The following is a 26,844-nucleotide window of genomic DNA, read 5'->3' as shown; positions in this document are numbered from 1 at the left end:
GATCAAGAGCGAGGGCGAAAGCTGTGCTAGAACCCGCTTACGCTACCTATGGCTTCAAGACTGCCAGAACCGAGACCCCCGTAAGCTACAAGCAGATCAATTAAGGGGAAATGAGGGTGCTCGTTATAATACATGAAGGAAAGAAGCCAACAGTCGGCGAGGCCAAGGAAAGCGTTGGGGATGTTACTTTGTGTTTTTTTTTTAATGTTTACTTGGATAATCACAGAAATTAATAATGTAATCTTGTTTAGTGGAAAGATAATTAAACACAAAGTAGCAGAAAAAACAACGTGCCGATGGTGGGATCCGAACCCACGACCTCCGAATATCGCGTCCGGTGCTCTTTCCAACTAAGCTACATCGGCCGCTGTCCCCCCTGCTACTTGCTTGGGTATTTATGTTGTCTGTATACGAACCTTGAGAGTGTTCACCAGCGCCACCCTCAACCATAGCGGCGGACGTAGGACGTCCTTTGTTACCGCCAGCGTCACGTAGAATGTGATCAAGAGCGAGGGCGAAAGCTGTGCTAGAACCCGCTTACGCTACCTATGGCTTCAAGACTGCCAGAACCGAGACCCCCGTAAGCTACAAGCAGATCAATTAAGGGGAAATGAGGGTGCTCGTTATAATACATGAAGGAAAGAAGCCAACAGTCGGCGAGGCCAAGGAAAGCGTTGGGGATGTTACATTCTGTTTTTTTTTAATGTTTACTTGGATAATCACAGAAATTAATAATGTAATCTTGTTTAGTGGAAAGATAATTAAACACAAAGTAGCAGAAAAAACAACGTGCCGATGGTGGGATCCGAACCCACGACCTCCGAATATCGCGTCCGGTGCTCTTTCCAACTGAGCTACATCGGCCGCTGTCCCCCCTGCTACTTGCTTGGGTATTTATGTTGTCTGTATACGAACCTTGAGAGTGTTCACCAGCGCCACCCTCAATCATAGCGGCGGATGTAGGACGTCCTTTGTTACCGCCAGCGTCACGTAGAATGTGATCAAGAGCGAGGGCGAAAGCTGTGCTAGAACCCGCTTACGCTACCTGTGGCTTCAAGACTGCCAGAACCGAGACCCCCGTAAGCTACAAGCAGATCAATTAAGGGGAAATGAGGGTGCTCGTTATAATACATGAAGGAAAGAAGCCAACAGTCGGCGAGGCCAAGGAAAGCGTTGGGGATGTTACTTTGTGTTTTTTTTTTTTTAATGTTTACTTGGATAATCACAGAAATTAATAATGTAATCTTGTTTAGTGGAAAGATAATTAAACACAAAGTAGCAGAAAAAACAACGTGCCGATGGTGGGATCCGAACCCACGACCTCCGAATATCGCGTCCGGTGCTCTTTCCAACTGAGCTACATCGGCCGCTGTCCCCCCTGCTACTTGCTTGGGTATTTATGTTGTCTGTATACGAACCTTGAGAGTGTTCACCAGCGCCACCCTCAACCACAGCGGCGGACGTAGGACGTCCTTTGTTACCGCCAGCGTCACGTAGAATGTGATCAAGAGCGAGGGCGAAAGCTGTGCTAGAACCCGCTTACGCTACCTATGGCTTCAAGACTGCCAGAACCGATACCCCCGTAAGCTACAAGCAGATCAATTAAGGGGAAATGAGGGTGCTCGTTATAATACATGAAGGAAAGAAGCCAACAGTCGGCGAGGCCAAGGAAAGTGTTGGGGATGTACTTTGTGTTTTTTTTTTTTTAATGTTTACTTGGATAATCACAGAAATTAATAATGTAATCTTGTTTAGTGGAAAGATAATTAAACACAAAGTAGCAAAAAAAAACAACGTGCCGATGGTGGGACCCGAACCCACGACCTCCGAATATCGCGTCCGGTGCTCTTTCCAACTGAGCTACATCGGCTGCTGTCCCCCCTGCTACTTGCTTGGGTATTTATGTTGTCTGTATACGAACCTTGAGAGTGTTCACCAGCGCCACCCTCAACCATAGCGGCGGACGTAGGACGTCCTTTGTTACCGCCAGCGTCACGTAGAATGTGATCAAGAGCGAGGGCGAAAGCTGTGCTAGAACCCGCTTACGCTACCTATGGCTTCAAGACTGCCAGAACCGAGACCCCCGTAAGCTACAAGCAGATCAATTAAGGGGAAATGAGGGTGCTCGTTATAATACATAAAGGAAAGAAGCCAACAGTCGGCGAGGCCAAGGAAAGCGTTGGGGATGTTACTTTGTGTTTTTTTTTTTAATGTTTACTTGGATAATCACAGAAATTAATAATGTAATCTTGTTTAGTGGAAAGATAATTAAACACAAAGTAGCAGAAAAAACAACGTGCCGATGGTGGGATCCGAACCCACGACCTCCGAATATCGCGTCCGGTGCTCTTTCCAACTGAGCTACATCGGCCGCTGTTCCCCCTGCTACTTGCTTGGGTATTTATGTTGTCTGTATACGAACCTTGAGAGTGTTCACCAGCGCCACCCTCAACCATAGCGGCGGACGTAGGACGTCCTTTGTTACCGCCAGCGTCACGTAGAATGTGATCACGAGCGAGGGCGAAAGCTGTGCTAGAACCCGCTTACGCTACCTATGGCTTCAAGATTGCCAGAACCGAGACCCCCGTAAGCTACAAGCAGATCAATTAAGGGGAAATGAGGGTGCTCGTTATAATACATGAAGGAAAGAAGCCAACAGTCGGCGAGGCCAAGGAAAGCGTTGGGGATGTACTTTGTGTTTTTTTTTAATGTTTACTTGGATAATCACAGAAATTAATAATGTAATCTTGTTTAGTGGAAAGATAATTAAGCACAAAGTAGCAAAAAAAACAACGTGCCGATGGTGGGATCCGAACCCACGACCTCCGAATATCGCGTCCGGTGCTCTTTCCAACTGAGCTACATCGGCCGCTGTCCCCCCTGCTACTTGCTTGGGTATTTATGTTGTCTGTATACGAACCTTGAGAGTGTTCACCAGCGCCACCCTCAACCATAGCGGCGGACGTAGGACGTCCTTTGTTACCGCCAGCGTCACGTAGAATGTGATCAAGAGCGAGGGCGAAAGCTGTGCTAGAACCCGCTTACGCTACCTATGGCTTCAAGACTGCCAGAACCGAGACCCCCGTAAGCTACAAGCAGATCAATTAAGGGGAAATGAGGGTGCTCGTTATAATACATAAAGTAAAGAAGCCAACTGTCGGCGAGGCCAAGGAAAGCGTTGGGGATGTTACTTTGTGTTTTTTTTTTAATGTTTACTTGGATAATCACAGAAATTAATAATGTAATCTTGTTTAGTGGAAAGATAATTAAACACAAAGTAGCAGAAAAAACAACGTGCCGATGGTGGGATCCGAACCCACGACCTCCGAATATCGCGTCCGGTGCTCTTTCCAACTGAGCTACATCGGCCGCTGTCCCCCCTGCTACTTGCTTGGGTATTTATGTTGTCTGTATACGAACCTTGAGAGTGTTCACCAGCGCCACCCTCAACCACAGCGGCGGACGTAGGACGTCCTTTGTTACCGCCAGCGTCACGTAGAATGTGATCAAGAGCGAGGGCGAAAGCTGTGCTAGAACCCGCTTACGCTACCTATGGCTTCAAGACTGCCAGAACCGAGACCCCCGTAAGCTACAAGCAGATCAATTAAGGGGAAATGAGGGTGCTCGTTATAATACATGAAGGAAAGAAGCCAACAGTCGGCGAGGCCAAGGAAAGCGTTGGGGATGTTACTTTTTTTTTTTAATGTTTACTTGGATAATCACAGAAATTAATAATGTAATCTTGTTTAGTGGAAAGATAATTGAACACAAAGTAGCAAAAAAAACAACGTGCCGATGGTGGGATCCGAACCCACGACCTCCGAATATCGCGTCCGGTGCTCTTTCCAACTGAGCTACATCGGCCGCTGTCCCCCCTGCTACTTGCTTGGGTATTTATGTTGTCTGTATACGAACCTTGAGAGTGTTCACCTGCGCCACCCTCAACCATAGCGGCGGACGTAGGACGTCCTTTGTTACCGCCAGCATCACGTAGAATGTGATCAAGAGCGAGGGCGAAAGCTGTGCTAGAACCCGCTTACGCTACCTATGGCTTCAAGACTGCCAGAACCGAGACCCCCGTAAGCTACAAGCAGATCAATTAAGGGGAAATGAGGGTGCTCGTTATAATACATGAAGGAAAGAAGCCAACAGTCGGCGAGGCCAAGGAAAGCGTTGGGGATGTTACATTGTGTTTTTTTTTTAATGTTTACTTGGATAATCACAGAAATTAATAATGTAATCTTGTTTAGTGGAAAGATAATTAAACACAAAGTAGCAGAAAAAACAACGTGCCGATGGTGGGATCCGAACCCACGACCTCCGAATATCGCGTCCGGTGCTCTTTCCAACTGAGCTACATCGGCCGCTGTCCCCCCTGCTACTTGCTTGGGTATTTATGTTGTCTGTATACGAACCTTGAGAGTGTTCACCAGCGCCACCCTCAACCATAGCGGCGGACGTAGGACGTCCTTTGTTACCGCCAGCGTCACGTAGAATGTGATCAAGAGCGAGGGCGAAAGCTGTGCTAGAACCCGCTTACGCTACCTATGGCTTCAAGACTGCCAGAACCGAGTCCCCCGTAAGCTACAAGCAGATCAATTAAGGGGAAATGAGGGTGCTCGTTGTAATACATGAAGGAAAGAAGCCAACAGTCGGCGAGGCCAAGGAAAGCGTTGGGGATGTTACTTTGTGTTTTTTTGTTTTTTTTTAATGTTTACTTGGATAATCACAGAAATTAATAATGTAATCTTGTTTAGTGGAAAGATAATTAAACACAAAGTAGCAGAAAAAACAACGTGCCGATGGTGGGATCCGAACCCACGACCTCCGAATATCGCGTCCGGTGCTCTTTCCAACTGAGCTACATCGGCCGCTGTCCCCCCTGCTACTTGCTTGGGTATTTATGTTGTCTGTATACGAACCTTGAGAGTGTTCACCAGCGCCACCCTCAACCATAGCGGCGGACGTAGGACGTCCTTTGTTACCGCCAGCGTCACGTAGAATGTGATCAAGAGCGAGGGCGAAAGCTGTGCTAGAACCCGCTTACGCTACCTATGGCTTCAAGACTGCCAGAACCGAGACCCCCGTAAGCTACAAGCAGATCAATTAAGGGGAAATGAGGGTGCTCGTTATAACACATGAAGGAAAGAAGCCAACAGTCGGCGAGGCCAAGGAAAGCGTTGGGGATGTTACTTTGTGTTTTTTTTAATGTTGACTTGGATAATCACAGAAATTAATAATGTAATCTTGTTTAGTGGAAAGATAATTAAACACAAAGTAGCAGAAAAAACAACGTGCCGATGGTGGGATCCGAACCCACGACCTCCGAATATCGCGTCCGGTGCTCTTTCCAACTGAGCTACATCGGCCGCTGTCCCCCCTGCTACTTGCTTGGGTATTTATGTTGTCTGTATACGAACCTTGAGAGTGTTCACCAGCGCCACCCTCAACCATAGCGGCGGACGTAGGACGTCCTTTGTTACCGCCAGCGTCACGTAGAATGTGATCAAGAGCGAGGGCGAAAGCTGTGCTAGAACCCGCTTACGCTACCTATGGCTTTAAGACTGCCAGAACCGAGACCCCCGTAAGCTACAAGCAGATCAATTAAGGGGAAATGAGGGTGCTCGTTATAATACATGAAGGAAAGAAGCCAACAGTCGGCGAGGCCAAGGAAAGCGTTGGGGATGTTACTTTGTGTTTTTTTTTAATGTTTACTTGGATATTCACAGAAATTAATAATATAATCTTGTTTAGTGGAAAGATAATTAAACACAAAGTAGCAGAAAAAACAACGTGCCGATGGTGGGATCCGAACCCACGACATCCGAATATCGCGTCCGGTGCTCTTTCCAACTGAGCTACATCGGCCGCTGTCCCCCCTGCTACTTGCTTGGGTATTTATGTTGTCTGTATACGAACCTTGAGAGTGTTCACCAGCGCCACCCTCAACCATAGCGGCGGACGTAGGACGTCCTTTGTTACCGCCAGCGTCACGTAGAATGTGATCAAGAGCGAGGGCGAAAGCTGTGCTAGAACCCGCTTACGCTACCTATGGCTTCAAGACTGCCAGAACCGAGACCCCCGTAAGCTACAAGCAGATCAATTAAGGGGAAATGAGGGTGCTCGTTATAATACATGAAGGAAAGAAGCCAACAGTCGGCGAGGCCAAGGAAAGCGTTGGGGATGTTACTTTGTGTTTTTTTTTAATGTTTACTTGGATAATCACAGAAATTAATAATGTAATCTTGTTTATTGGAAAGATAATTAAACACAAAGTAGCAGAAAAAACAACGTGCCGATGGTGGGATCCGAACCCACGACCTCCGAATATCGCGTCCGGTGCTCTTTCCAACTGAGCTACATCGGCCGCTGTCCCCCCTGCTACTTGCTTGGGTATTAATGTTGTCTGTATACGAACCTTGAGAGTGTTCACCAGCGCCACCCTCAACCATAGCGGCGGACGTAGGACGTCCTTTGTTACCGCTTGCGTCATGTAGAATGTGATCAAGAGCGAGGGCGAAAGCTGTGCTAGAACCCGCTTACGCTACCTATGGCTTCAAGACTGCCAGAACCGAGACCCCCGTAAGCTACAAGCAGATCAATTAAGGGGAAATGAGGGTGCTCGTTATAATACATGAAGGAAAGAAGCCAACAGTCGGCGAGGCCAAGGAAAGCGTTGGGGATGTTACTTTGTGTTTTTTTTTAATGTTTACTTGGATATTCACAGAAATTAATAATGTAATCTTGTTTAGTGGAAAGATAATTAAACACAAAGTAGCAGAAAAAACAACGTGCCGATGGTGGGATCCGAACCCACGGCCTCCGAATATCGCGTCCGGTGCTCTTTCCAACTGAGCTACATCGGCCGCTGTCCCCCCTGCTCCTTGCTTGGGTATTTATGTTGTCTGTATACGAACCTTGAGAGTGTTCACCAGCGCCACCCTCAACCATAGCGGCGGACGTAGGACGTCCTTTGTTACCGCCAGCGTCACGTAGAATGTGATCAAGAGCGAGGGCGAAAGCTGTGCTAGAACCCGCTTACGCTACCTATGGCTTGAAGACTGCCAGATCCGAGACCCCCGTAAGCTACAAGCAGATCAATTAAGGGGAAATGAGGGTGCTCGTTATAATACATGAAGGAAAGAAGCCAACAGTCGGCGAGGCCAAGGAAAGCGTTGGGGATGTTACTTTGTGTTTTTTTTTTAATGTTTACTTGGATAATCACAGAAATTAATAATGTAATCTTGTTTATTGGAAAGATAATTAAACACAAAGTAGCAGAAAAAACAACGTGCCGATGGTGGGATCCGAACCCACGACCTCCGAATATCGCGTCCGGTGCTCTTTCCAACTGAGCTACATCGGCCGCTGTCCCCCCTGCTACTTGCTTGGGTATTAATGTTGTCTGTATACGAACCTTGAGAGTGTTCACCAGCGCCACCCTCAACCATAGCGGCGGACGTAGGACGTCCTTTGTTACCGCCAGCGTCATGTAGAATGTGATCAAGAGCGAGGGCGAAAGCTGTGCTAGAACCCGCTTACGCTACCTATGGCTTCAAGACTGCCAGAACCGAGACCCCCGTAAGCTACAAGCAGATCAATTAAGGGGAAATGAGGGTGCTCGTTATAATACATGAAGGAAAGAAGCCAACAGTCGGCGAGGCCAAGGAAAGCGTTGGGGATGTTACTTTGTGTTTTTTTTTTAATGTTTACTTGGATATTCACAGAAATTAATAATGTAATCTTGTTTAGTGGAAAGATAATTAAACACAAAGTAGCAGAAAAAACAACGTGCCGATGGTGGGATCCGAACCCACGGCCTCCGAATATCGCGTCCGGTGCTCTTTCCAACTGAGCTATATCGGCCGCTGTCCCCCCTGCTACTTGCTTGGGTATTTATGTTGTCTGTATACGAACCTTGAGAGTGTTCACCAGCGCCACCCTCAACCATAGCGGCGGACGTAGGACGTCCTTTGTTACCGCCAGCGTCACGTAGAATGTGATCAAGAGCGAGGGCGAAAGCTGTGCTAGAACCCGCTTACGCTACTTATGGCTTCAAGACTGCCAGATCCGAGACCCCCGTAAGCTACAAGCAGATCAATTAAGGGGAAATGAGGGTGCTCGTTATAATACATGAAGGAAAGAAGTCAACAGTCGGCGAGGCCAAGGAAAGCGTTGGGGATGTTACTTTGTGTTTTTGTTTTAATGTTTACTTGGATAATCACAGAAATTAATAATGTAATCTTGTTTAGTGGAAAGATAATTAAACACAAAGTAGCAGAAAAAACAAGTAAACATTAAAAAAAAAACACAAAGTAACATCCCCAACGCTTTCCTTGGCCTCGCCGACTGTTTTCTTCTTTCCTTCATATATATATATATATATATATATATATATATATATATATATATATATATATATATATATATATACCTCATGTCAGCACCTCAATCTTATTGAGCGAAAAATACTTGCCAACATTCACAGACCCATATTAGATATTGGCAGTTATATTTAAATGAACGAACAATCGTTGCGAACGTACATAAACGTTTATCAGATGTTCGCATTACAATCTAAACGAGCGGCCGATATCTGTCAACGCACACGAACATGTATGAAATGTTGGAAGACCGATCAATTTGATAAGACCATGTTACCGAGCTCGCATCAGCAGATGCGAAATATCGGCAAGCCACAATATAGCAGGGCAATGTTCACCAGTGGTTTCCAAACGTAGTGCGACTGTCAGCAAGCAATTGCATACCTGGCCCGCTGTAACCAGGTTTTAAATTGGCGTGGCCAAAATCAGAAACATACTGGCAACTCTGCGCCGCCCTGGGGCCGTGGTTTGCCAGCACATTTTCAATATCGGGCCTGTTAATAGTGTTATCTGGGCTGAGGTTAGCGTTCAGACTGCACATTTGTTATTTACCCGTGACAGGGTATCATGATAATTAAGCGGGAAGTATCAAAAGCTGCCTCGAAAACACTCTAATCCAGGCTTGCTCAAGTGCATTCTTCGATGGCTGTGGCTATCTCACCTCTTTCACTGGCTACGCTGTTTTTAGACAAGGGTGCAAAAACAAAGGGTGTGATCAGGGTTGAGATGGGAGGATATTGAGTATCACTGGCTGAGCATTTTGTGCAGTGAAACCGCGTAAAGCGATCTATTGCATAACTCAACAAGAGGAAGTAATAAGGAATCTACTACGATTGTTTTCTCTCTTTTGCAAGCCCGGAAACTCCGTAATATGATTAGTTGCATACGTGACTCTAATTAGAAGTATTATATTGGCGCAATATTATGAATATTGCTAGGGAGGTCGGTGTGATCAGTGTTATTGGTTTTGTTCGTACTTGCCACGGGTAAATACTTCACTTTTAGTTTTGAATAAAGAGCTGATATTTTCACTTGAATATTATCGGCAGTAAAATATGGGTTTTAAACTTGAAACTCAAAAAGAAATTTCTGTTAATATGAAAATTTATGAGGCTAGGATAAGTGCGTTAGTGTTAATTGAAATACTAAGTGGCTGGTGGCACGACCTTATGTCGTGGTGTTAAAAGCACACTGGTAAATCTGAAACTCTATTCTGTTTTTTTAATTCAATGCAACTAAAAATATATTAGTTCCTTGAAGCTTACCTTGAGATGGGTGAAGCTTGAACATAGTTCTAGCTTATTTGAAACGGGTGACGCGTCCTTTTCGGCTGATGCAATTTTGCACGGACAGACTCTGCCATCATGTGTGCGGCTTATACTATTTTCGCGCGTTATGAAAAACTAGAAATGTTTTCTGGAGCCATGGGCAACCCCAATTGAACTTTTCTGGCATTATTATAAGGTACTAGTAAATTTGCAATGCAACATATGGGAGGCGTTTGGTCACAGATCAATATTCATCTCCACACCAGTATTTAAGAGAGATATCTGACAGCCTCAATGGTATACAGCCGAAACAGATCTCCGCCTCGACGACAATGTGAGCCTGTTCGTGAACCCGGTGGTCATGGCTTGCTACGGGGTAGAGCTTGACAACAAGTCCTGGGCTCTGGTTGGCCACGAGATGGAAATGGTGAGTTCACCGCCGGTCGCCACGCTGACGGCCTCGAAGGATTGATGCTGGAATGTGAGAAAAAAATTCAGCTAGTCAATGCTGTTAGATAGAAAAGATAAACCAATTCATTGAATAGTGCTGTCTTTGGCGTTTAGAGGTACCAACTAAGATGTAATGTATTTCTTGAGTATTTCTTGAACCTTTGCTCAAGACTGCCAATATCCGGCAGCGTAGAGCGGCCTTCTGAGGTTTGGTATTTCCGTATTTAAGATTCGTTTATTTGACGAAATAAAATCCCAAGAGAAATAAACCATCCACGTTGCAGCAAAGCCACACTAAATTCTTGTCATGAACTAATTAAACGAGAAAAAGATGAAATATTTAAATTTTGGTGTACTAAATACTCAATGTATGCAGTTGCGACTACAGGTGGTTATTTACTTTCCACATGGCTTGGCATGAAATGCATAACACCGGAGAAAATAGCTGAGGCAAAAAAATTAAAAACAAGAAAAAGGAAAACCATGGAACCGTAATAATGTTACCTCTATCTTGATAGCTCTTTTTACTGCATTGGTATTACTACATTGCACTACTAAGGCGGCCGAAGAAATTACACGAGTATACAGTCATTGTTGTTTTCTCAAAGATTACGCATGAAAAGTGAGGTAGCGTTCGCTCTCGATTACGTGTACAGCGGTTCGGTTGTGCAGGATTGATGCGTTAAGAAGATTTCTCACGTCTACGCTAATCTCATTAGCGTCTTGACCAGAGCAGATGTCGGCCATACTGCAAGGAGTGCGCATTTTGTTACAAATGGTTCATTACAACCGCCATGCTAAAATGCTGAAGACGCCGGCCAAAGAGGCGCAATAGCGAACGCACTGGTCTCTAGTAGCGGATATTTCCTGGCGCGAGTGGAGAAAGGAGAGCGCGCCTCCATGGCACCGTGTTGTCTGGCTAGCGTGCCGGAAACGCCCGATGCCAATGCTTCTCCACAATGCGGCAGTGCACTGCGGAGCAGCACTGGGCTTTTAAAAGGGCGTCCGCCGCTCGCCTGCACCCTCTCGACTACAGTCGTTGGTCCCTTCAGGAGGCGAACGAACCGCGGCCAGGAGCCCAATCCTAAGAGCGGATACCAAGTCAACCCGCTTGAAAAATGTGAATTCATTTCAGTATGTTGAAGTGCCTGTGGTGCGTATGGTATTTAAGTCAGTGGTGTTTGTGATGTTATCTTACTGATTATTGTCGAATACATCCATTAAGTTTAAAATATATCTAAAACGTTGAAATGAGCCATAACACAAACACAGAAGGAGCGCTGTATGATCTCGTACTGTACACGTTCTTTCTTTAAAAATTATGTCTAAATTTGTAACCGTCCTCTGGTGAAAAGAGAAGGAAAATATTGCTCTCGAGTTTCTATACCAACCTGAAGAATCCAGTGCGAAGTGTTATGGTTAATAAACATTCAGGAATGAACTAAACATATTATGATATTTTGGTAAATGATTGTCAAGCGTTTTGCACTTTTACTCAACGCTGGAACTGTCCGATCATTCTGTGCGAACAAGACCAGATGATCACTGGAACTGAAGAATGCCATACATCGGAAGCAGATATGTATTTAGAAACTAGCAATCAAGATAATACGGACGTGCCACTATGAGGAATAGGAAAAGGAAAGGTGTCGGAGTGTTCCAAATAATCACAAGCTGCTCGCAAGTGGCAGGAGCAGCCTCCCGGTGCTTGTTGCCATACTGAGGAGTTGAAATGACTAGGATGGCCTTTTTCCTCCGTGATTACTGCCCTCGGGTTAACATGCTGCTTGTAACAGTAATATTATCTGTGTGCAACAGCGCACACGGTCTCGGGGGAAAGTGCCAGCGCTTTCCTACAGCCTTCTCAATCGGTGCAGATGCAATAGCAGCATTTCTCATCGAGTTGCGTTACCTAATTTTTCACTAGGTTGGCATTTTCATCTGCTGATTTCTTAGTGCGCACAGCACTGAAATGAATGAAACAACTTGGTTGCCTCATCTGTATGTCGCCAGAGTATTCCAAATTCAAATTATAGGGAATTAATTGTTAACGTTGGTTCCGATGTCGCCCCTGCTGCTACAAATCGTACTGCGGTGTTGCGTCATATTTCCTTGAGAAAAAGTTCACCTTTGAAGGATTTTTTTTTTCTTGCTTACCCGCTTTCCTTACTTCTACAGTTATTCGCGCGCGTTGTATTGACAAAGGTTGTAGCTACTCAATATATTAGACTGATCATATCCCCATAGGTGTACGTTATTCGTATGGCTACACATACTCTCAGCCGACTGATATGTTCAGAACGGCATGCACACTCAACACGAAAAGTTAAATGAACTGCATTGGAAAGCCGCAATTTAAACTGAGTAAATTTCGCTTCTCTTATACTCTTAATTTGAGGAGCATCGGGAGTTATTATTAATACCAGTTCAGTTCATTCGTTCAGTCGTGTCCAACTCTTCGTGACCCTATGGACCATGTCACGCCACGCTTTCCGGTGTCTCACTATCTTCCTAACATCACATAACTTCATCTGCAGTGTCTCGAGGATGCCATCTAACCATCGCGTTCGCTGCCTACTCCTTCTCCGGCGACCCTCAACCTTTCCCAACATCAAATCTTTCTCCAGCGACTCCTCTCTTCTCATCAGATGACCAAAGTAGCTGAGCTTTATCTTTAGAATTTGACCCTCCAATGAGTAGTCAGGATTTATGGTCGACAATATCGACTGATTTGATCTTCTGGCAGTCCAAGGAACTCTCAAGAGTCTTCGCCAGCACCACAATTCAAACGCGTCAATTCTTCGGCGGTCAGCCTTTTTCACAGTCCAACTCTCGCTTCCATACATCACAACTGGAAAGATCAAAGCACGAGTTATACGGATCTAGGTTGGCAGACTAATGTATCTGCTCTTTACTAGACGGTCAAGGCTAACTATTGCTCTCTTTCCCAGAAGCAGGCGTCTCCTAATTTCGTGGCTGCAGTCTCCTTCCGAGGTAATCTTGGAGCCCAAGAAGAGACAATCTGTCACAGCTTCCACTACTTGTCCATTGATGCTCCAGGAGTTGATAGGGCAAGACGCCATGATCTTTGTCTTTTTAATGTTCAGTTTAAGCCCAAACTTCTCACTCTATTCTTGTACGCACATCAGAAGTCTCTTGAGTTCCACTTCACTTTCTTCCATTAAAGTGGTATCATCCACATATCTAAGGTTGTTGATACGTTTTCCAGCAATCTTTACTCCAGCTGAAGACTCGTCAAGACCGGCCTTCCTCATGATGCACTCTGCATATAGGTTAAATAGGCAGGGCGACAGTATGCAGCCTTGCCTCACTCCTTTCTTAATTGGAAACCAATCAGTAAGACCATGCCCAGTTCTGACAGTGGCCTCTTGTCCTTCATACAGGTTCCTGAGGAGACAGATGAGGTGAATTGGAACTCCCATCTCTTGGAGAGCTTGCCACAATCTGCTGTGGTCTACGCAGTCAAACGCTTTCGCATAATCAATAAAGCAGAAGTAGATGGGTTTCTGGAACTCTCTTGCTTTTTCCATGATCCAGCGAAGGTTGGCAATTTGGTCTCTAGTTCCTCTGCCCTTGCGAAACCCAGCTTGCACGTCCGGAAGCTCCCGATCCACATACTGCTGCAGCCTACCTTGGAGGATTTTCAACATCACCTTGCTAGCATGCGAAATAAGCGCGATCGTGCGGTAGTTGGAACAATCTTTGGCACTGCCTTTCTTTGGGATGGGGATGTAAACTGACCTCCTCCAATCCTGTGGCCACTGCAGGGTTGTCCAAATCTTCTGACATAATGTATGCAGAATGTTAACAGCGTCATGGTTGAGGTTTTGAAGCAACTCAGCTGGAATGCCATCAATTCCGCTAGCTTTGTTCTTAGCAAGGCTGGCTAAGGCCCATTCAACTTCACTCTTCAGGATGCCCGGCTCGAGATCAGTAATGACAACCGTCTTATGTTGGGTTTGCACATTCGGGTCCTTCTTGTACAGATCTGTGTATTCCTGCCACCTCTTCTTTATCTCTGAGGCTTCAGTGAGGTCCTTGCCTCGTTTGCCCTTTATCACGCCCAGCTTAGCACAGAAGCTTCCTTTGATATCTTTGATTGTCTTATACAGAGCTCTTGTGTTCCTTAATTGTCTGTTGTCCTCAATTGCTTGGCAATGTATGTTCAGGAAGGCATTCTTATCTCTCCTTGCTATTTTCTGAAAATCCGCATTGAGAACCTTGTATCTTTCTCTTTCCCCCATAACTTTTGCCATCCTCCTTTCCTCAGCTATTTGCAAAGCCTCTTCAGATAACCAGTTCGCTTTCTTTCATTTCTTTTGCTTTGGAAACTACCTTAGTAGCAACTTCTTGTATTATATCACGAACATCAGTCCACATCTCATCGGGCTCTCTGTTTTCTTGATCTAATTCTTGAAATCGATTCCTCACTTCCACAGCATATTCTAATGGAATTTGATCCAGATCATACCTGAAAAGCCTCTTAGTTTTCTACGTTTTCCTCAATCGAAGCTTAATTTTGGCAACAAGAAGCTGATGATCAGTGCGACAATCGGCCCCAGGCCTTGTTTTTACTGCTTGTATAATTATTAATACCATTTTCAGCTAAACGAAAATGGAGATTTTGGGATAATATTCAAACTTATCATTTTCCTAATTCTCTTCGTGCAAAGGGTTCAGATCGAGTATAATTCTGCACACCACTTAATAGTTTTTAATATGCCCACCGCGTGACGTAAACATGTTTGCTCAAAATGTAGGCGCAGAATCCGTTGAAGCAAAAATAATCGGAGGGTCATGTGACCAAGTAGTCACACTAAGACGAGAGCTCACACCAGGAACTTTATCTGTAATTTGTACCCCATAGAGCGGAAATATCAAATTGTTTACGTTTGCTTAGTCTGAACAATAAGGATTGACCTGGGAAGACTGGCAGGCTGCAATTGATGCGGGCGGGCGGGGAGTGAACGCCGCTCTCCTTGAGCGCGAACAGCGGTAGAGAAGCGGAGCGGTGAGGTGTTTGCGATCCCACCAAGGGGGGGGGAGGGAAGTCACAAAAGACGCCATTGCGAAGGCCGTACGAAGAAGCGCGGTCTCTCTCGAGACTGACGTGGTTACAGTTGTCTCTGTGATTGGTATCTTAACTTTGTATTTTGTTTTTGTATCGCTGGTCTTGATGCACGCATATTTCATATTAAGAAACCACAAGCGCCTGTCAGCCACAAGGTCTGCTGTTTTTTTGGTTGATTTCAGGGGGTGCCCAATGCCCTGAATATCGAATACCTTCTGAGCCAAGCTTCAGCGCAGTACGCACAAGTGTAAGTGTACAATAGCACCTACTGTGGGGGTGGATCATCTAAACATTAATTAAAATCGTCGGACCTTGTCTTACCTATATAATCATCTGATCTGTGCACATGGTCTAGGTGGTACGCGCAATGTAAAACTGTACGCGTCACGGATTTGTGTGTGCAGTTTCAACTCGACTGCCAAAGCTAATTCAAAAACAATTGGTGGCTGTACATTTCTCTGCAGCACTCACAGGAATGGCAGCCGCTACGTATATAGACTGTCGAATGCATGGTGGCAGCATTAGATTTCGAGCACACGGGCGGCACGTTTATAAAGCCATAACACAAACTTCCCTGTGTACTGTTCGCTGCAGGTCCAAGTAAGCTATTACACGCGGTGAAACATTATCACAGTCAAAGTGGCGCCTAGAAGCGTTAAAATCTAGAAGGGAATAAGCCTATAAAGAGTACCCATTAGAGTATGCATGAGAGGCTGTAAAGCACTTTCAGAAGTTCTACCCTGCCGGCCTGAGTCATCCCTATGTGGCCGAATAATTTTCAAGCCAATTAGTTGCAGTCGACCACAACACATTTTAAAAAGTGCAGATATTCAGTGTGAGCAATGGCGCCCAGCATGTGTCAGTTTTATTAAGGTGAGAGCCTTACTAGGCTATGCTCGAGAAAAGGTATACGTAAACAGTCGAATAAAAGAGTGGAAGCAAATCATGGAACCAAATTTAAGGTGTGATGCGGCATCACAGTGAGATGAGACTGGTTCTTATGAATGTGTATGTAATTACAAGTTGTATACAAATGTCGTGTCATGCCAATCATGTCACCTGAGTCATTATTGTTTATTGATGAGTTACAGTTAATTATCAAGTCAAACTGTATATCTAATGTACCGTCTTTGCCGAAAGTAACCGAGCAGCCCAGCCGGCCGGCGGAGCAAGTGTAGGGCGAGCGGCGGCGTGGGTGTCGGTGGACGCTGCTCCTCGGCTGCGAGTTTAAGTTCGCTGCCGTAAGGCTGCTCCCTCGCTATCTTTCTTGGGAAGATAAAGTGTGAGCGGGTAACTTGTACGGCGTCCGATTTCGTGCATTTAGAACGCTGCGCTAGTCACAGAGGGCGTGGTGCACAGCAAAACACGCTCAACACTGATTTTGTGCTGACCTCGTGAAGCTCCGCACTTCGTCAGAACGCCTTGCATGTTGCATCCCAGTATACAGCTGCCGTAGGTGAAGCGATTTGGAAAGTGGTTGTTTTTGTCGTGTTTGGAATGTTAGCACAGTGAGACAGGACACGATAGAAACTCCGGTTTGGTTTTTCCCGCGCGAATGAGTGATTTAAATGTTCCCTAGCGTATGATATTCCAAGAAAGCATTGGTATTGCGAAGGATGTCTGCAAAGGCGCTTTTAGTCCACTTGCATTGAAATTCCCTCTGACGCTTCAGCTTTTTGTGGCCATGGAGTTCAGCAAAGACGGGAGTGTCACGTTTGCTAGCTTTATTTTGCGTTGCACTTGAAGATTCTATTGCAGCAACTTATTCATCAAGGTCCCGATTCACCACTCTGCCAGCGGCCACAAATCTACCAATCGAGTCGTTAGGTAATAGCGAGTAATGTAATATAGTTCGCAGTCAAAATGTCGCATGTTCGGATTTCTCCATTTCCAGAACATATTGCAATTAGGTTGGTCGCGTGTTGTTTCCTCATAAAATGAAAGAAGAAAGAAACGGCCGCACTCAGGCGACGTATCTTTAAGGTGTGAGAATTACATTTTTCATGCAGTTCGTTATTTAAACGAAGAGATTGACCGCATGCTCTGAAATCTGAAAATCTGAAAACGCCGAAAGCACTACGCACTTAATGTACGTTAGCAAATATCGGGAATTAAGATACGCAGCAAGAGGGGCTCTCGAAACAGTTGGAAATCTTTTTTTTTTCTCTTCTTCAGATTAACTGACCATCAAATCAAATCCGATAATGGCCAAAACAAACTACAAGGAACCGCAGGAAAAGCGCATCGAGTTTTCGAAATCAATTCCTCGCCTTACTTTCCCGACAATCCAAACGAGTAGAAAAGCATGTATTTGTCCATTCGTTGCAACTGCGGGAACACTGCAGCGACATTAAACGCGAAGGCATTATAACGAAGAGCGCAGCGTCAAAGCGCCAACCAAAAAGAAGGGTTCAGCGAGTGATACGATGCGGAGCGCCCTTCTTCAGCAGCGCAGCGTTCCAAAGGCGCCAAATCAGGTCCCGCACATGGTACTCGTTTGCTTTTTATCATCCCAAGAATTAGAGCTAGAGGGCATGCTTAGGTCAGTCAGCTTCACTCGCAACCGGATAGCCGCAGCCAGCGACGGCGATGGTAGCGCCGCTGCTTGGCCCAGCGCTTGCACCGCCGGCCGGCTGGGCTGCTCGGTTACTTTTGGCAACGACGGTACATGACTATGCAGTTTAGGACTTTTGTAGGTCAGACAGTCATCACTATTACTAGTGTATAGACATGATTATGAAAATATCTGAGTCAAGGCACTCAAATCTGCTGCTTCATGACGCTTAAAAGGGCTGTGTGATGGCACTCAAAACTGCTTAGTGGGCTTTCTCTGTGGAGACAGAGGGTTGCATCGAACACACCCACCGTTCTATTGCACACATAAAGTTCACTATCCCCTACGCAGAGCCCACTTACACGGTTAACGCACATGCTTTCGAATTTCTCCTGTGTACGTCTCTACAGTGCTTCCTAAGGTTTTGTTATTTTTTATGATGCAGTGAGGCGTGCCACTCCGCTACTTGCTTCCAATGAAATGCAGCATTCACAGTGTTACATGTACTGAAATCTCTACCAGCCGCTCAACGAATATGCACCCATTGTCTTGCCTCTCTCACATCCCTCTCACGAAGAAGTGAAAGCGAGGCTTCAGACGGACGGACTGATTTTGCTAGCGTGGTTAATCTAAGGAGTACAAATTAGTGGCAGCGAGCTAGCCGTATGCACAGCAACTGGCGCTGCCATTCTGAGAGCGCAGGCTGTACCACAGCATTTTGAACCCAGTGGTGTCAAATTTTCTGTCTTTATCGTCCACAGAAGCTCTGTGTTGGTTGTATAAGACATTTAGCCCAGTGTGTGGTCACTGCAAGAACATCTGTTAATAAAAGAACTCGTGGATGCCATCCAGATAAAAAACAAAAAAAACTTGCTAACGCTTGACATCTGGGCTTCTTGGTGTCCACTCTAAATGTGCGGGTCTGGCCAATTTTACGGAGTCAAAATCGTGGGTTGTGATATCTGATTTCTAGCCAATGACAATTCGATTTCTCCGCAGCACTTGGCCTCAGGAGGTCGCCGGCTTCTTATGGGCTTGTGGAGTCCTGAAAGACGGGAATAGAGCGCGGTGGGACCAGTATGCTCAGCAATTCATGGAAATCGAGCACCATGCATACACAATGATGGAGCCGTCCCCACTGCTTGACAAGGCATATAAGGTACAGCAGTTTGCGTTTATGCATAGAAGTATTTTTGAATAGAAAGCCATAGGCGGCAAAATAGCCATTTACTCATTCACACTACATTTATCACAGCGAAGGAGGCACATTCTGGTAGTCATGAGCTACCAACAGTTTTCAGCAGATTGACCATGTTCCGCAACTCTACCTGTAGAGAACAGGGCAAAATGACCCTGTCATATATGAGCCCCAACGTTGCTATATGCCTCGATGCCGGGTGTGGGTTTTTGTTCACAATGCCACCGTGTATGGTATGATATATATGATAGAGGTACCAGCTTTGCGCGCCTGGAAGCACACGGCTTCATTGAGGTGAAATTCTTGATGAATGGGGTGCAATAATAGAAGCTTCCGATTTCGGTGCTGTTGGCCTTCAAGGCCAGGCCGGTGTCCTAAACGTCTGCTGATCTCCGTTACAATTCCTGATATTATTAATTTCTCATTATGTTTCATACTAATCAAATCTGCGTAGAGCTAGGATTGTTGGTTAATAGCGCATAGTGAAGAGCGTTTCGAATTGTAACGATCGCACTGTTAGTGGAAACAGTGTTGTATTATTTTATACCTACTGTGCTACCTTGAGTTTATGCATTTCAATTTCTCTAGATTCAAACAGCCTAGCCGTGACGTAGTTCTTGCTAGACCAGTTACTAGCACAATGCAGACAAAACCGAAAGTGCTCACTGACAGAAGCGTGCACACGCGGCTGTAAGCCTGCGTGGTTACGATTAGTCGGAACCAGCGGTCTCCCAACCTGTTTGTTGTCTGTAGGCTAACACTTAGGATTTCCACCCACGAGGGTGGCTGCACACGATAGAACATGGCCACCTGCATTTTATACAGCCGTATAAGAAGAGAATTTTGGGGCTAAAAAAAACGATGGTGATCATTAGAATGCGCTACCAATCTAGAGAACTTGCGTGATTTTACTTCTCGTTCATTTAACTGCACGAAATGATCAGAGTTTCATAAAAAGTACATCGTGTGAGCAAACCTAGAGACACGAGCCTGATAAACAAATATTTCGGACGCCATTCATTTCTGATCTTATCAAGTAGATTCAAACCGATTAAGTCGTTTAAGGTAGAAAATGACGGCAATGCTGAATGGTTTTCAAGAATCGTGATCGAAAGCGATGCGACCGACAGGCCTTGTTGTTAAGTACAGGAAGTTTTTAGATAATTTTCAGCTTACAGTTCAACATAGAAAAATAATCTCTCATCGTGTAGGGACGTTTTACGCGACACAGTAGAGGTGGTCTCACGGAAAAGCAAAAAAATTCAAAGTGGCCTAGCTGTGGTTAAGCCTAGGAGATTGCGAAATCAAGAGAGGTGAAGTGTCTCCAATGGAAGACAACACCGTTTAGGGTGCCTCGATGCGCGTGCCCTCGCCCCCTGGAAGGGTGGAGACAACTCCGCCAAATTTTGGCCCACCCTTCTCACAGCGCTTCAGGAGCGTTCCTGTTATCTGCAAACTCAATCTTGAGTGCGCGCCTAAGAACGCCACGCGACAGGAGCGATGGCGTACCATCCAAGCGCACACTTCTCGGAGAAAGTGTGAGATACTGCGCCTCCCCTCCAGGAGTCTCATCTTGTCTAGCGTTCCAGCCATCTGCAATCCTAAGCTTGAACGCGCGACAAGGAACGCCGCGACAGCCGCCGAAAAAACCGGATACACTTACGTGGGATCAAATATGGAGGCGTAGAGGCGGCACCGATGTTGTTGTTGTGGCTGTAGGAAGAAGAAAGAGAAAATGCACGGGCCTACTACTGGCTCTGCAGCTGGGCCACTTCCGCTGCCTCGTGCGGACAGAAGAGAAAATAGAGAAGAAAAAAAAAAAGAATAGGAAGAGAAAGACGCACGCCGCAACAACAGCCATCGTCCACCACTGAAGCAGTGGTGTGTGCAATGACGGCCTACAACACATTGAAAGTGGTGGTTGTTGTTGTTGTGGTTGTGGCTGTAGGAAGGAAGAAAAGAAAATGCACGGGCCTGCTACTGGCTCTGTAGCTGAGCCACCTCCACTGCCTCGTGCAGATAGAAGAGAATATAGATAAGAAAGGAAAGGAAAAGGGAAAGAAAGACGCGCGCCGCAACAACAGCCGTCGTCCACCACCAGCGGTGATGACAGCCGAGAACAGATAAAAATTTGGTGCCAGGCTAGCCCCCGCCGCAAGCGGTGGTGACCCACCTGTACCAGCCCCATCCCTTTTAAAGAATGTCTCCACCCACCGGAGCGGCGGAGGGGGACGCGCGCATCGAGGCAACCTACCACCTGTTAGGCCACAGCGCACCTTGTGGGAGAAGCGCGAAAGGCCCGGCGTGGCTACGAGCCACGCCGGGCCCATCTTCGCCTTGCTTAAGACGTCACACCACCTGTTAGACTACAGCGCACCTAGTGGGAGAAGCGTGAAACGCCCGGCATGGCTACGAGTACAGTGAACTAGAATACTAATCTAGTGGCGCGAATGTAGGCGCGCGCCAGCGGAACGGCTGAAGCAAAACGACTCGCCTCCCGCAAGGGGCGCTGCTGCGCCTTTTATTAGCCCCGCACCGCTGTCTCCGTGCGGCAGAGGGCAGTCGGAACGGCTCTTGGACTACCCTTAGACCACGTCCCCCGGACGGTCACTCTGCGTTTCGGTGTTGCTAGACGCGGCCTGCTTGCTGACGCAGTCTGCGTACGCGGCCTGCTTGCGAGCTCGGCTTGCGTACGCGGCCTGCGAACGCAGTCTGCGGGCAGAAATCTGTGATCATAGCGAAGTAATGCTTTCACATTAATAAATCGTCTCTTGTGTGCTGTCGGCTGATAGTAGTGCTATGTAGTCCATACGTAGTGGCACGATGTGGAAGAGGAAAACGGACTCCCCGCCGGGGTGACGCAGTGGTTACGGCGCTCGACTACTGTTCCCAAGGACGCGGGATTGAATCCCGGCCTCGGCGGCAGCTTTTCGTTGGAGGCGAAAAGCAAGGCGCTGGTGTGCTGTGCGTTGTCAGTGCACGTTAAAGAACCCCAGGTAGTCGAAATTTCCGGAGTCCTCCACTACAGCGTCTCTCATAGCCTGAGTTGCTTTGGGACGTTAAACCCCACAAACCAACCAGGAAAACGGACTCTCATTGCTGTGCGCTGGGCTGTGCACCGGAAAGAAAAAGGCCAGCAAAAGCAAGCTTCATAGGGAGGACAAACCACTGACAGAATCTTCAGCGGTCTGCGAGTGCCACTTTGAGCCCGAATGCATAGTGCGCCTTCCTCGTGGAAAACCGTCTCTGGCACCTGGTGCGGTGCCTACACTCCTGCCTGTCTGCCCGTCTTGCCTTTCTGTGCGAAGCGTTAAACTGAGACCGGAAAGGAAAAGGCCAGCAAAAGCAAGCTTGTCGGCGACCAGCAAAAAGTCTTGACAAGGCACACATATCGAAACAGATGAGGTCTGTCGAACTCGAAGCGATAATTCTGTTTCTGAGCTGAACGCTTTAAACGAATCAAGCTGCATGCCCCACCGAGGGTGAGCCCTTCACAGTTAATGTGCTTCAATGATTGACACTTCCTTCAAAGCTTCATTGCAACAGTGACGCCAGCATGCTCTTCGCAACATGTATACAGAGAGACACGGGACTTGAAATTCTCCATGTGAAATGCGTGCTCTTCTGTGCCACTGAAGACAAAACATCCAGCAACAAATTAAGCATTTTGCACCGCCCTTTCATGGTAGCAGACAACACAGAACGACGCAATTTTCCACCACTGCTGAACTGCTCAGAAAGCCAAGATACGAAAACAAAATGCTTAGATATCTACACTGACGCTAGTTAAAGCAACGGCATGCAAGATTATTTGCTAAAAAAAGCATAAATATACCACAATGGGGCAACGACACAGAGAAACACACACAAGTGTCTGAAGCGGCAGCAATGCCGCAGCTTGAAGAAGTTGCAGTGGCACCATTTTGTGGTGTCTAAGCCAAGGAGCACGCCTGCGCCTCTTCGTTAGCGCCACTAAGGGAATATTCTAGCTCACTGTAGCTACGAGCCACGCTACGCTCAAGAGCCGACTTGGTAGCCCAGCTCTCGCGCTGATATAACATCAGCTGTCAGGTGGTGTAAAGCTTAACTACCGGACCACGCTGTGCTGAAGGCTCGAAACCTTGCATACTAATGTTTTCGCAGTAAAAATGATTAGCCTTAAAATATACACGCTCATTTTAAAGATATACACAAAACTGGCTAAGTCTCAGCATCGCCTAAAATGGCCGAACATCTATTTGCCGGCTTGGAATGTTACATTACGGTCATGACGCGTGTGATAGAATCCGCGATCGTTCGATACAAGCCCTTTACCTCCCGGCAAACAACACATTTGTCTCTAATGATTACCTAATTACCTAATTAAAAGAGGGACGAGGACATGGGGGGGGGTGGCTGCTCCTGGCCTTGATGGGGCTGGGACAGGGAGGTCACCACCGCCTGCGGCGGCGGCTAGCCTGCCACCTAATTTTTATCTGTTGTAGGTCATCGTTGCACCAGCCACCGCTTCGGTGCATGGACGACGGCTGTTGCAATGCTCGTCTTTCTCTCCCTCTTCTTTTTCTTCCTTCTCGATTTTCTCTTCTGTTGTTGTTGTTGCGGAAGTAAGAAGGAACGAAAATGCATGGGCCTGCTACCATCTCTGTATCACTTTTTTTTTCTGTAGCTGAGCCACTTCCACTGCTCCGTTGTGGCTGTAGGAAGAAGGAAAAGAAAATACAGGGGCCTGCTACTGGCTCTGTAGCTGAGCCACCTCCGCTTCCTCGTGTGGACAGGAGGGAAAGTTGAAAAGAAAAAATTTGGAGGCTTATCAAGGTTAAGCCCAGTGGATGAGAAGCATGCTAAGCAGCTGCCTCAGTGTGGATGGGGCTAAGTAACGGAGACGTGGTTTTAGATTAATCATCGTAGGCATCTTGACCGCATACGCGCCCGGCGCAAAGACGCTGGCGCGGTTGCGGGCACAGAGAGTGACGCGACGGCGGGCGCGCGCCGCTTCATCCCTAGCGTGACGTCACATATCACGTGATGCAGCGATGGTGGCGCCGCCGCCGCGTCGCGCGCGACGGCGCGAACCGAAGCGTGGAGGCCTCCGCCGGGCGACGTCCGACGGCGCGATATGAGGCCCCATCTGCAGCCGGTGTGACGTCATCACGTGACGTCACATCATGTGATCTCACTTCAAGGTCAATGGTGGCCACCGCCGGGAGGCGACCGACAGCGCGATATGAGGCCCCATCTGCAGCCGGCGTGACGTCACCACGTGACGTCATGTCGCGTGACCCCACTTCAGGGTCAATGGTGGCCACCGCCGGGCGTCGCGCGAAGGCCCGAAACCTACGTTCATATGCTTCGCATAAAAGAATGATGAGAGAAAGACGCGCGCCGCAGTAGGAGTCGTCCACCACCTAAGCGGTGTCGGGTGCAATGACGGCCTACAACAGATAATCATTCGGTGGCTGGCTAGCCCCCGTCACCGGCGGCGTTGACCTGCTGTATCGGCCTCGTAGGGCCAGGAACTGAAACTCTTCACCTCCACCTCTCTTCTGTCCGCACGAGACAGCGAGGTGGCTCAGCTACAGAGCCCCGCCGGGGTGGCGCAGTGGTGAGATGCCCGACTACTGTGCCGGAGTACCTGGGTTCGAACCCGACCTTGCCGGCTGCGTTTTGATGGAGGCGAAACGAAGAGACGTCCCTGTGCTGTTTGATGTCAGCGCACGGTAACGATCCCCAGGTGGTCGAAATTACTCCGTAGCCCTCCACTACGGCTCCTCTTTCTCTCTGTCCACTTTCACTCCCACCTTCCTCCCTTCTCTTACGGCGCGGTTGAGGTGTCCGCAGAGAACACAAGTCAGACGGTTACCGCGCCTTTCTATTCCTATAAATCAATCAGTTTTTTAAATCAATTAGCTACAGAGCCAGTAGTTGGCCAGTGCATTTTCTTTTGCTTCTTCCTAGAGCCACAACATCACCTAATTAACCAACACACTTATTTTGTAAATTCCGCATCTCTGGTGCTCCATCCTATGGTACCATTTTTATTGCGAAAGAAATGCTACGCCAGGTTTCGAGCCTTCAGCGTAGCGTGGTCCGGTAGTTACATTTTTCACCACGTGACAACAGACGTCATACAAGCGCGAGACCTGGGCTACTAAGTCGGCTCTTCGCGTAGCTTGACACGTTGCCACGCCAGGCGTTCCGTGCTTCTCCCACTAGGTTGTGCTGAAGTCTGACAGGCGTTAACTGACAAAGAATAAAATCTTGTTAAGAACATATCTGGGCATCAGGAACAATTGCCGGCATAATGACAGGCTAGGTGTAGTTTATTTAGGAAGAGGACATCAATGCAGGCAAGAAAACAAGGATCTTGTTGAATGTCTCAGTGAGGATAAAAGCCAGTTGGGAGACGAGGCCGATATTATACTGCTGGGGTCATGAATGGCCACATGGACGATCTGGATGGATACACGGATTGTAACGGGAAGTCAATGCTAGATTTCTGTGAGCGACACGACCTAGATATATTACATAGAGAAACAAAATGTGACGGACAAATCACGTGGGCATTCCGCAACAGGCAGACGACCAATGATTACTGTCTAATGTCGCAAGGAATTTATAGCAAGGTCACAAAATTGAGAATAGACGAAGAAGGGGAGTGTAGTCTGGAAAGTGATCGTAAACGTATCAGTCTGCAGATGGTGCCCTTGATAAAAAGAGAAATGAAACGTAGACAAAAATTAAACGCAAAATTAAACGACGATCAAATAGCGCAGATAGCAGCGGACACAGAGGAAACAATAGAGAAAAGCTTCATGGAAGACTGGGAATATGAACAGGTAGAGCTACTCATAAGGAGGAAAATAAGGAGGTTAAAGTAGCAAACCGCTGGAATGGAAAAAGGAAGCCACAGAACTGGCGGAATAAGAAAATCAGGAAGCCATTGAACAACGACGGACCGCTTCAAGGGGACACCGAGAGGCAAAGAAAACACAGGTATGTCAGGAGGGAACAGACCAAAAATGCGAATAATATGGACGAAAGAAACTTGATGTACAGGCCCTCGTCCAAAGTAAATTAACAGTCCACGGATCGCTGGATGGATGACATACATGATGCCACTAGAGGCGGATAAAGAAAATTCGTGAACCATATATCCTGGCTAGGTAAGAAGAATCAAAGAAAGCAGGACCAGATTCAAGATAACGAGGGAAAGTTGTTTAAAGGGAGACAACGCAGTGAACTACATTACATCAGTTATAGCAGAGTCGTTAAAGAGCGACGATAGGGTAATCTGCGCAAATCAGGAAGCAACACAAGATAGCAGAATACAGAGCAGCTTAGAACGAACCAATCTAAACTGGAAAAAGGCAGAAAAAGATATTCGTAAAAAGGCATCTGCAGGAATAGATGGAATTCCGATCAAGCTGATTAATGAACTTGGTCCAAGAAGTAAGGAGTAAGGAAACGTTAAAAACTTTGGAAACAGTCATAACGAATAAGCAAATTGCGGACAGCTGGCGGCAGAGTAAAATGAATTTAATTTATAAAGAGAAAGGAGAAATAATCATCATCATCATCAGCCTGACTATACCCACTGCAGGGCGAAGGCCTCTCCCATATTTCTCCACTTAACCCGGTTCTGTGCTAGCTGCATCCACTTGACCCCCGCGAACTTCTTAACCTCATTCACCCACCTAACTTTCTGCCGCCCCCTGCTACGCTTTCCTTCTCTTGGAATCCAGTTTGTTACCCTAAGCGACCATCGGTTATCCTCTCTTCGCACTACATGTCCTGCCCATGCCCATTTCTTCTTAATTTCCACTAGAATGTCGGTAACTTGAGTTATTTCTCTGACCCACTCTGCACGCTTCCTATCTCTGAATGTTACCCCAACCATT

The sequence above is a fragment of the Amblyomma maculatum genome, chromosome 6 (genome assembly GCF_055883805.1).
Source record: "Amblyomma maculatum isolate TAMU_Amacu chromosome 6, ASM5588380v1, whole genome shotgun sequence".
NCBI lineage: Eukaryota > Metazoa > Arthropoda > Arachnida > Ixodida > Ixodidae > Amblyomma > Amblyomma maculatum.
Note: the sequence above shows the minus strand (reverse complement) of the source record.